Source organism: Ambystoma mexicanum, chromosome 6q (assembly GCF_040938575.1).
Source record: "Ambystoma mexicanum isolate Mex_15411 chromosome 6q, UKY_AmexF1_1, whole genome shotgun sequence".
Classification (NCBI taxonomy): Eukaryota; Metazoa; Chordata; class Amphibia; order Caudata; family Ambystomatidae; genus Ambystoma; species Ambystoma mexicanum.
In genome coordinates this window covers 1,630,226,360-1,630,236,687 of record NC_090937.1, presented here as the reverse complement: position 1 = coordinate 1,630,236,687, position 10,328 = coordinate 1,630,226,360, and the positions used below count along the sequence as shown (strand labels likewise).

Below are 10,328 nucleotides of genomic sequence, written 5' to 3'. Positions count from 1 at the left end.
GCAAGGCGAATAGGCCTTTGTCAGGCCTTTGTCGGGGAGGGGCCAGGAGCCCTGCTCGCTTCAATCCCCTCACCGATAGACAGTTGCAGAAACTAGGATGCAAGAACCTTTCCTGGATGGGGTTTTGATTTTCACGAAAAGTGTGTCAGCTTTGCTTTCAGCATGAGTCTGATTTCCAAAAAATGCATTTTGAACAATTTAAAGATTTGATCTGCGTTGGCCGGGAATCGAACCCGGGTCAACTGCTTGGAAGGCAGCTATGCTCACCACTATACCACCAACGCCTGCCTGTCTGGGCTATCTGATGGAGCGCCCCTTAGAAATAAGAATAAGTCATTGGCTGGGAATGAAAAAAGCTTGCGTTTGACGCAGAAGCAGTTCGCATCATGAGGTCTTGCCGGTCAGCCCAACATTTCCCCGGGACCCCTTAAAAAAGGAGCTTGGTTTTAAGTTTGGTTTGATTGAACAGTACATTTTGTTGGCTGGGCTGGGACCCTCTCCTATTTAGCGCAAGAGTGGAACGAGGCAGCAAGTTCAAGGAATGACATTGCATCCAGGCACTTACAGCTCTTTGTGCCCTAATGCCATGACACAAAAACATAATTTGAAAAAACTTAGCAGAGGATGGTTTCTATCCATCGACCTCTGGGTTATGGGCCCAGCACGCTTCCGCTGCGCCACTCTGCTGGTTGGAGAACAAGAGCTTTTCTGGGCTTTTACAGCCTACAAACCGACAACCCTAGACCCAGTTTCGAGTGAAGCGGGCAGTAGGCCTTACAAAGCCAAACAACCTGCAACCACGCACTCCCATCCCATGGCCTTTTGCAGACAGGCCTCATTTCTCTAGCTCACACCCTAACTGCCAACACCCCTTCCCCTTCTCTCTCTGTCTCTCTCTCTCTGTCTCTCTCTCTCATTCTCTCTCTCTCACAAATAGATACTTTACTTCCCAGGTGCAACAAAACAAGCCTTCTCGAGCTGGCAGATATGGGAAGGAAGGAAGGAAGGGCCAGTTTGGAAACTCAACTCAATTACCATAAATCCCCTGCTAAGGGTTATGGGAGGGAGGAATGAAGGAACTTTGCTTCAGGGAAAGGGCTGCTGCTGCTTCAGCATGTGAGGAGCGCAGCCACACGTTTCACCTTCCTCAGTATGTTGGTTTACAGGATGAGAGAGATCCTGAAACCTCACTCTAATAGGCTGAGGGGCTGTGCTCGGTGGCCTGCTGGGACCTTTGCCCGTCAGGGCAAGGCGAATAGGCCTTTGTCAGGCCTTCGTCAGGGCTTTGTCGGGGAGGGGCCAGGAGCCCTGCTCGCTTCAATCCCCTCACCGATAGACAGTTGCAGAAACTAGGATGCAAGAACCTTTCCTGGATGGGGTTTTGATTTTCACGAAAAGTGTGTCAGCTTTGCTTTCAGCATGAGTCTGATTTCCAAAAAATGCATTTTGAACAATTTAAAGATTTGATCTGCGTTGGCAGGGAAGCGAACCCGGGTCAACTGCTTGGAAGGCAGCTATGCTCACCACTATACCACCAACGCCTGCCTGTCTGGGCTATGTGATGGAGCGCCCCTTAGAAATAAGAATAAGTCATTGGCTGGGAATGAAAAAAGCTTGCGTTTGACGCAGAAGCAGTTCGCATCATGAGGTCTTGCCGGTCAGCCCAACATTTCCCCGGGACCCCTTAAAAAAGGAGCTTGGTTTTAAGTTTGGTTTGATTGAACAGTACATTTTGTTGGCTGGGCTGGGACCCTCTCCTATTTAGCGCAAGAGTGGAACGAGGCAGCAAGTTCAAGGAATGACATTGCATCCAGGCACTTACAGCTCTTTGTGCCCTAATGCCATGACACAAAAACATAATTTGAAAAAACTTAGCAGAGGATGGTTTCGATCCATCGACCTCTGGGTTATGGGCCCAGCACGCTTCCGCTGCGCCACTCTGCTGGTTGGAGAACAAGAGCTTTTCTGGGCTTTTACAGCCTACAAACCGACAACCCTAGACCCAGTTTCGAGTGAAGCGGGCAGTAGACCTTACAAAGCCAAACAACCTGCAACCACGCACTCCCATCCCATGGCCTTTTGCAGACAGGCCTCATTTCTCTAGCTCACACCCTAACTGCCAACACCCCTTCCCCTTCTCTCTCTGTCTCTCTCTCTCTGTCTCTCTCTCTCATTCTCTCTCTCTCGCAAATAGATACTTTACTTCCCAGGTGCAACAAAACAAGTCTTCTCGAGCTGGCAGATAAGGGAAGGAAGGAAGGAAGGGCCAGTTTGGAAACTCAACTCAATTACCATAAATCCCCTGCTAAGGGTTATGGGAGGGAGGAATGAAGGAACTTTGCTTCAGGGAAAGGGCTGCTGCTGCTTCAGCATGTGAGGAGCACAGCCACACGTTTCACCTTCCTCAGTATGTTGGTTTACAGGATGAGAGAGATCCTGAAACCTCACTCTAATAGGCTGAGGTGCTGTGCTCGGTGGCCTGCTGGGACCTTTGCCCGTCAGGGCAAGGCGAATAGGCCTTTGTCAGGCCTTTGTCGGGGAGGGGCCAGGAGCCCTGCTCGCTTCAATCCCCTCACCGATAGACAGTTGCAGAAACTAGGATGCAAGAACCTTTCCTGGATGGGGTTTTGATTTTCACGAAAAGTGTGTCAGCTTTGCTTTCAGCATGAGTCTGATTTCCAAAAAATGCATTTTGAACAATTTAAAGATTTGATCTGCGTTATGGAACCCGGGTCAACTGCTTGGAAGGCAGCTATGCTCACCACTATACCACCAACGCCTGCCTGTCTGGGCTATCTGATGGAGCGCCCCTTAGAAATAAGAATAAGTCATTGGCTGGGAATGAAAAAAGCTTGCGTTTGACGCAGAAGCAGTTCGCATCATGAGGTCTTGCCGGTCAGCCCAACATTTCCCCGGGACCCCTTAAAAAAGGAGCTTGGTTTTAAGTTTGGTTTGATTGAACAGTACATTTTGTTGGCTGGGCTGGGACCCTCTCCTATTTAGCGCAAGAGTGGAACGAGGCAGCAAGTTCAAGGAATGACATTGCATCCAGGCACTTACAGCTCTTTGTGCCCTAATGCCATGACACAAAAACATAATTTGAAAAAACTTAGCAGAGGATGGTTTCGATCCATCGACCTCTGGGTTATGGGCCCAGCACGCTTCCGCTGCGCCACTCTGCTGGTTGGAGAACAAGAGCTTTTCTGGGCTTTTACAGCCTACAAACCGACAACCCTAGACCCAGTTTCGAGTGAAGCGGGCAGTAGGCCTTACAAAGCCAAACAACCTGCAACCACGCACTCCCATCCCATGGCCTTTTGCAGACAGGCCTCATTTCTCTAGCTCACACCCTAACTGCCAACACCCCTTCCCCTTCTCTCTCTGTCTCTCTCTCTCTGTCTCTCTCTCTCATTCTCTCTCTCTCGCAAATAGATACTTTACTTCCCAGGTGCAACAAAACAAGCATTCTCGAGCTGGCAGATATGGGAAGGAAGGAAGGAAGGGCCAGTTTGGAAACTCAACTCAATTACCATAAATCCCCTGCTAAGGGTTATGGGAGGGAGGAATGAAGGAACTTTGCTTCAGGGAAAGGGCTGCTGCTGCTTCAGCATGTGAGGAGCGCAGCCACACGTTTCACCTTCCTCAGTATGTTGGTTTACAGGATGAGAGAGATCCTGAAACCTCACTCTAATAGGCTGCTGTGCTCGGTGGCCTGCTGGGACCTTTGCCCGTCAGGGCAAGGCGAATAGGCCTTTGTCAGGCCTTTGTCGGGGAGGGGCCAGGAGCCCTGCTCGCTTCAATCCCCTCACCGATAGACAGTTGCAGAAACTAGGATGCAAGAACCTTTCCTGGATGGGGTTTTGATTTTCGCGAAAAGTGTGTCAGCTTTGCTTTCAGCATGAGTCTGATTTCCAAAAAATGCATTTTGAACAATTTAAAGATTTGATCTGCGTTGGCCGGGAATCGAACCCGGGTCAACTGCTTGGTAGGCAGCTATGCTCACCACTATACCACCAACTCCTGCCTGTCTGGACTATCTGATGGAGCGCCCCTTAGAAATAAGAATAAGTCATTGGCTGGGAATGAAAAAAGCTTGCGTTTGACGCAGAAGCAGTTCGCATCATGAGGTCTTGCCGGTCAGCCCAACATTTCCCCGGGACCCCTTAAAAAAGGAGCTTGGTTTTAAGATTGGTTTGATTGAACAGTACATTTTGTTGGCTGGGCTGGGACCCTCTCCTATTTAGCGCAAGAGTGGAACGAGGCAGCAAGTTCAAGGAATGACATTGCATCCAGGCACTTACAGCTCTTTGTGCCCTAATGCCATGACACAAAAACATAATTTGAAAAAACTTAGCAGAGGATGGTTTCGATCCATCGACCTCTGGGTTATGGGCCCAGCACGCTTCCGCTGTGCCACTCTGCTGGCTGGAGAACGAGAGCTTTTCGGGGCTTTTACAGCCTACAAACCGACAACCCTAGACCCAGTTTCGAGTGAAGCGGGCAGTATCCCTTACAAAGCCAAACAACCTGCAACCACGCACTCCCATCCCATGGCCTTTTGCAGACAGGCCTCATTTCTCTAGCTCACACCCTAACTGCCAACACCCCTTCCCCTTCTCTCTCTGTCTCTCTCTCTCTGTCTCTCTCTCTCATTCTCTCTCTCTCGCAAATAGATGCTTTACTTCCCAGGTGCAACAAAACAAGCCTTCTCGAGCTGGCAGATATGGGAAGGAAGGAAGGAAGGGCCAGTTTGGAAACTCAACTCAATTACCATAAATCCCCTGCTAAGGGTTATGGGAGGGAGGAATGAAGGAACTTTGCTTCAGGGAAAGGGCTGCTGCTGCTTCAGCATGTGAGGAGCGCAGCCACACGTTTCACCTTCCTCAGTATGTTGGTTTACAGGATGAGAGAGATCCTGAAACCTCACTCTAATAGGCTGAGGTGCTGTGCTCGGTGGCCTGCTGGGACCTTTGCCCGTCAGGGCAAGGCGAATAGGCCTTCGTCAGGGCTTTGTCGGGGAGGGGCCAGGAGCCCTGCTCGCTTCAATCCCCTCACCGATAGACAGTTGCGGAAACTAGGATGCAAGAACCTTTCCTGGATGGGGTTTTGATTTTCGCGAAAAGTGTGTCAGCTTTGCTTTCAGCATGAGTCTGATTTCCCAAAAATGCATTTTGAACAATTTAAAGATTTGATCTGCGTTGGCCGGGAATCGAACCCGGGTCAACTGCTTGGAAGGCAGCTCTGCTCACCACTATACCACCAACACCTGCTTGTCTGGGCTATGTGATGGAGCGCCCCTTAGAAATAAGAATAAGTCATTGGCTGGGAATGAAAAAAGCTTGCGTTTGACGCAGAAGCAGTTCGCATCATGAGGTCTTGCCGGTCAGCCCAACATTTCCCCGGGACCCCTTAAAAAAGGAGCTTGGTTTTAAGTTTGGTTTGATTGAACAGTACATTTTGTTGGCTGGGCTGGGACCCTCTCCTATTTAGCGCAAGAGTGGAACGAGGCAGCAAGTTCAAGGAATGACATTGCATCCAGGCACTTACAGCTCTTTGTGCCCTAATGCCATGACACAAAAACATAATTTGAAAAAACTTAGCAGAGGATGGTTTCGATCCATCGACCTCTGGGTTATGGGCCCAGCACGCTTCCGCTGTGCCACTCTGCTGGTTGGAGAACGAGAGCTTTTCGGGGCTTTTACAGCCTACAAACCGACAACCCTAGACCCAGTTTCGAGTGAAGCGGGCAGTAGGCCTTACAAAGCCAAACAACCTGCAACCACGCACTCCCATCCCATGGCCTTTTGCAGACAGGCCTCATTTCTCTAGCTCACACCCTAACTGCCAACACCCCTTCCCCTTCTCTCACTGTCTCTCTCTCTGTCTCTCTCTCTCATTCTCTCTCTCTCGCAAATAGATACTTTACTTCCCAGGTGCAACAAAACAAGCCTTCTCGAGCTGGCAGATATGGGAAGGAAGGAAGGAAGGGCCAGTTTGGAAACTCAACTCAATTACCATAAATCCCCTGCTAAGGGTTATGGGAGGGAGGAATGAAGGAACTTTGCTTCAGGGAAAGGGCTGCTGCTGCTTCAGCATGTGAGGAGCGCAGCCACACGTTTCACCTTCCTCAGTATGTTGGTTTACAGGATGAGAGAGATCCTGAAACCTCACTCTAATAGGCTGAGGTGCTGTGCTCGGTGGCCTGCTGGGACCTTTGCCCGTCAGGGCAAGGCGAATAGGCCTTTGTCAGGCCTTCGTCAGGGCTTTGTCGGGGAGGGGCCAGGAGCCCTGCTCGCTTCAATCCCCTCACCGATAGTCAGTTGCAGAAACTAGGATGCAAGAACCTTTCCTGGATGGGGTTTTGATTTTCACGAAAAGTGTGTCAGCTTTGCTTTCAGCATGAGTCTGATTTCCAAAAAATGCATTTTGAACAATTTAAAGATTTGATCTGCGTTGGCCGGGAATCGAACCCGGGTCAACTGCTTGGAAGGCAGCTATGCTCACCACTATACCACCAACGCCTGCCTGTCTGGGCTATTTGATGGAGCGCCCCTTAGAAATAAGAATAAGTCATTGGCTGGGAATGAAAAAAGCTTGCGTTTGACGCAGAAGCAGTTCGCATCATGAGGTCTTGCCGGTCAGCCCAACATTTCCCCGGGACCCCTTAAAAAAGGAGCTTGGTTTTAAGTTTGGTTTGATTGAACAGTACATTTTGTTGGCTGGGCTGGGACCCTCTCCTATTTAGCGCAAGAGTGGAACGAGGCAGCAAGTTCAAGGAATGACATTGCATCCAGGCACTTACAGCTCTTTGTGCCCTAATGCCATGACACAAAAACATAATTTGAAAAAACTTAGCAGAGGATGGTTTCGATCCATCGACCTCTGGGTTATGGGCCCAGCATGCTTCCGCTGCGCCACTCTGCTGGTTGGAGAACAAGAGCTTTTCTGGGCTTTTACAGCCTACAAACCGACAACCCTAGACCCAGTTTCGAGTGAAGCGGGCAGTAGGCCTTACAAAGCCAAACAACCTGCAACCACGCACTCCCATCCCATGGCCTTTTGCAGACAGGCCTCATTTCTCTAGCTCACACCGTAACTGCCAACACCCCTTCCCCTTCTCTCTCTGTCTCTCTCTCTCTGTCTCTCTCTCTCATTCTCTCTCTCTCGCAAATAGATACTTTACTTCCCAGGTGCAACAAAACAAGCATTCTCGAGCTGGCAGATATGGGAAGGAAGGAAGGAAGGGCCAGTTTGGAAACTCAACTCAATTACCATAAATCCCCTGCTAAGGGTTATGGGAGGGAGGAATGAAGGAACTTTGCTTCAGGGAAAGGGCTGCTGCTGCTTCAGCAAGTGAGGAGCGCAGCCACACGTTTCACCTTCCTCAGTATGTTGGTTTACAGGATGAGAGAGATCCTGAAACCTCACTCTAATAGGCTGAGGTGCTGTGCTCGGTGGCCTGCTGGGACCTTTGCCCGTCAGGGCAAGGCGAATAGGCCTTTGTCAGGCCTTCGTCAGGGCTTTGTCGGGGAGGGGCCAGGAGCCCTGCTCGCTTCAATCCCCTCACCGATAGACAGTTGCAGAAACTAGGATGCAAGAACCTTTCCTGGATGGGGTTTTGATTTTCACGAAAAGTGTGTCAGCTTTGCTTTCAGCATGAGTCTGATTTCCAAAAAATGCATTTTGAACAATTTAAAGATTTGATCTGCGTTGGCCGGGAAGCGAACCCGGGTCAACTGCTTGGAAGGCAGTTATGCTCACCACTATACCACCAACGCCTGCCTGTCTGGGCTATCTGATGGAGCGCCCCTTAGAAATAAGAATAAGTCATTGGCTGGGAATGAAAAAAGCTTGCGTTTGACGCAGAAGCAGTTCGCATCATGAGGTCTTGCCGGTCAGCCCAACATTTCCCCGGGACCCCTTAAAAAAGGAGCTTGGTTTTAAGTTTGGTTTGATTGAACAGTACATTTTGTTGGCTGGGCTGGGACCCTCTCCTATTTAGCGCAAGAGTGGAACGAGGCAGCAAGTTCAAGGAATGACATTGCATCCAGGCACTTACAGCTCTTTGTGCCCTAATGCCATGACACAAAAACATAATTTGAAAAAACTTAGCAGAGGATGGTTTCGATCCATCAACCTCTGGGTTATGGGTCCAGCACGCTTCTGCTGCGCCACTCTGCTGGTTGGAGAACAAGAGCTTTTCTGGGCTTTTACAGCCTACAAACCGACAACCCTAGACCCAGTTTCGAGTGAAGCGGGCAGTAGGCCTTACAAAGCCAAACAACATGCAACCACGCACTCCCATCCCATGGCCTTTTGCAGACAGGCCTCATTTCTCTAGCTCACACCCTAACTGCCAACACCCCTTCCCCTTCTCTCTCTGTCTCTCTCTCTCTGTCTCTCTCTCTCATTCTCTCTCTCTCGCAAATAGATACTTTACTTCCCAGGAGCAACAAAACAAGCCTTCTCGAGCTGGCAGATATGGGAAGGAAGGAAGGAAGGGCCAGTTTGGAAACTCAACTCAATTACCATAAATCCCCTGCTAAGGGTTATGGGAGGGAGGAATGAAGGAACTTTGCTTCAGGGAAAGGGCTGCTGCTGCTTCAGCATGTGAGGAGCGCAGCCACACGTTTCACCTTCCTCAGTATGTTGGTTTACAGGATGAGAGAGATCCTGAAACCTCACTCTAATAGGCTGAGGTGCTGTGCTCGGTGGCCCGCTGGGACCTTTGCCCGTCAGGGCAAGGCGAATAGGCCTTTGTCAGGCCTTCGTCAGGGCTTTGTCGGGGAGGGGCCAGGAGCCCTGCTCGCTTCAATCCCCTCACCGATAGACAGTTGCAGAAACTAGGATGCAAGAACCTTTCCTGGATGGGGTTTTGATTTTCGCGAAAAGTGTGTCAGCTTTGCTTTCAGCATGAGTCTGATTTCCAAAAAATGCATTTTGAACAATTTAAAGATTTGATCTGCGTTGGCCGGGAATCGAACCCGGGTCAACTGCTTGGAAGGCAGCTATGCTCACCACTATACCACCAACGCCTGCCTGTCTGGACTATCTGATGGAGCGCCCCTTAGAAATAAGAATAAGTCATTGGCTGGGAATGAAAAAAGCTTGCGTTTGACGCAGAAGCAGTTCGCATCATGAGGTCTTGCCGGTCAGCCCAACATTTCCCCGGGACCCCTTAAAAAAGGAGCTTGGTTTTAAGTTTGGTTTGATTGAACAGTACATTTTGTTGGCTGGGCTGGGACCCTCTCCTATTTAGCGCAAGAGTGGAACGAGGCAGCAAGTTCAAGGAATGACATTGCATCCAGGCACTTACAGCTCTTTGTGCCCTAATGCCATGACACAAAAACATAATTTGAAAAAACTTAGCAGAGGATGGTTTCGATCCATCGACCTCTGGGTTATGGGCCCAGCACGCTTCCGCTGTGCCACTCTGCTGGCTGGAGAAGGAGAGCTTTTCGGGGCTTTTACAGCCTACAAACCGACAACCCTAGACCCAGTTTCGAGTGAAGCGGGCAGTATCCCTTACAAAGCCAAACAACCTGCAACCACGCACTCCCATCCCATGGCCTTTTGCAGACAGGCCTCATTTCTCTAGCTCACACCCTAACTGCCAACACCCCTTCCCCTTCTCTCTCTGTCTCTCTCTCTCTGTCTCTCTCTCTCATTCTCTCTCTCTCGCAAATAGATACTTTACTTCCCAGGTGCAACAAAACAAGCCTTCTCGAGCTGGCAGATATGGGAAGGAAGGAAGGAAGGGCCAGTTTGGAAACTCAACTCAATTACCATAAATCCCCTGCTAAGGGTTATGGGAGGGAGGAATGAAGGAACTTTGCTTCAGGGAAAGGGCAGCTGCTGCTTCAGCATGTGAGGAGCGCAGCCACACGTTTCACCTTCCTCAGTATGTTGGTTTACAGGATGAGAGAGATCCTGAAACCTCACTCTAATAGGCTGAGGTGCTGTGCTCGGTGGCCTGCTGGGACCTTTGCCCGTCAGGGCAAGGCGAATAGGCCTTTGTCAGGCCTTCGTCAGGGCTTTGTCGGGGAGGGGCCAGGAGCCCTGCTCGCTTCAATCCCCTCACCGATAGACAGTTGCAGAAACTAGGATGCAAGAACCTTTCCTGGATGGGGTTTTGATTTTCGCGAAAAGTGTGTCAGCTTTGCTTTCAGCATGAGTCTGATTTCCCAAAAATGCATTTTGAACAATTTAAAGATTTGATCTGCGTTGGCCGGGAATCGAACCGGGTCAACTGCTTGGAAGGCAGCTATGCTCACCACTATACCACCAACACCTGCCTGTCTGGGCTATGTGATGGAGCGCCCCTTAGA

The 10,328-nt window shown here is 50.0% G+C and overlaps 4 non-coding genes across 4 annotated transcripts; all 4 read right to left on the bottom strand.

The window, feature by feature from the left end:
- Positions 1–212: 212 nt before the first annotated feature.
- Positions 213–284, bottom strand: TRNAG-UCC (transfer RNA glycine (anticodon UCC)). The gene has a single exon. It is a non-coding gene; the product is annotated as a tRNA-Gly (tRNA).
- Positions 285–3,948: 3,664 nt separating this feature from the next.
- TRNAG-ACC (transfer RNA glycine (anticodon ACC)) lies at positions 3,949–4,020 on the bottom strand. The gene has a single exon. It is a non-coding gene; the product is annotated as a tRNA-Gly (tRNA).
- A 2,429-nt stretch (positions 4,021–6,449) lies between these two features.
- Positions 6,450–6,521, bottom strand: TRNAG-UCC (transfer RNA glycine (anticodon UCC)). Its single transcript has one exon. It is a non-coding gene; the product is annotated as a tRNA-Gly (tRNA).
- A 2,442-nt stretch (positions 6,522–8,963) lies between these two features.
- TRNAG-UCC (transfer RNA glycine (anticodon UCC)) lies at positions 8,964–9,035 on the bottom strand. Its single transcript has one exon. It is a non-coding gene; the product is annotated as a tRNA-Gly (tRNA).
- Between the last annotated feature and the right edge of the window lie 1,293 nt (positions 9,036–10,328).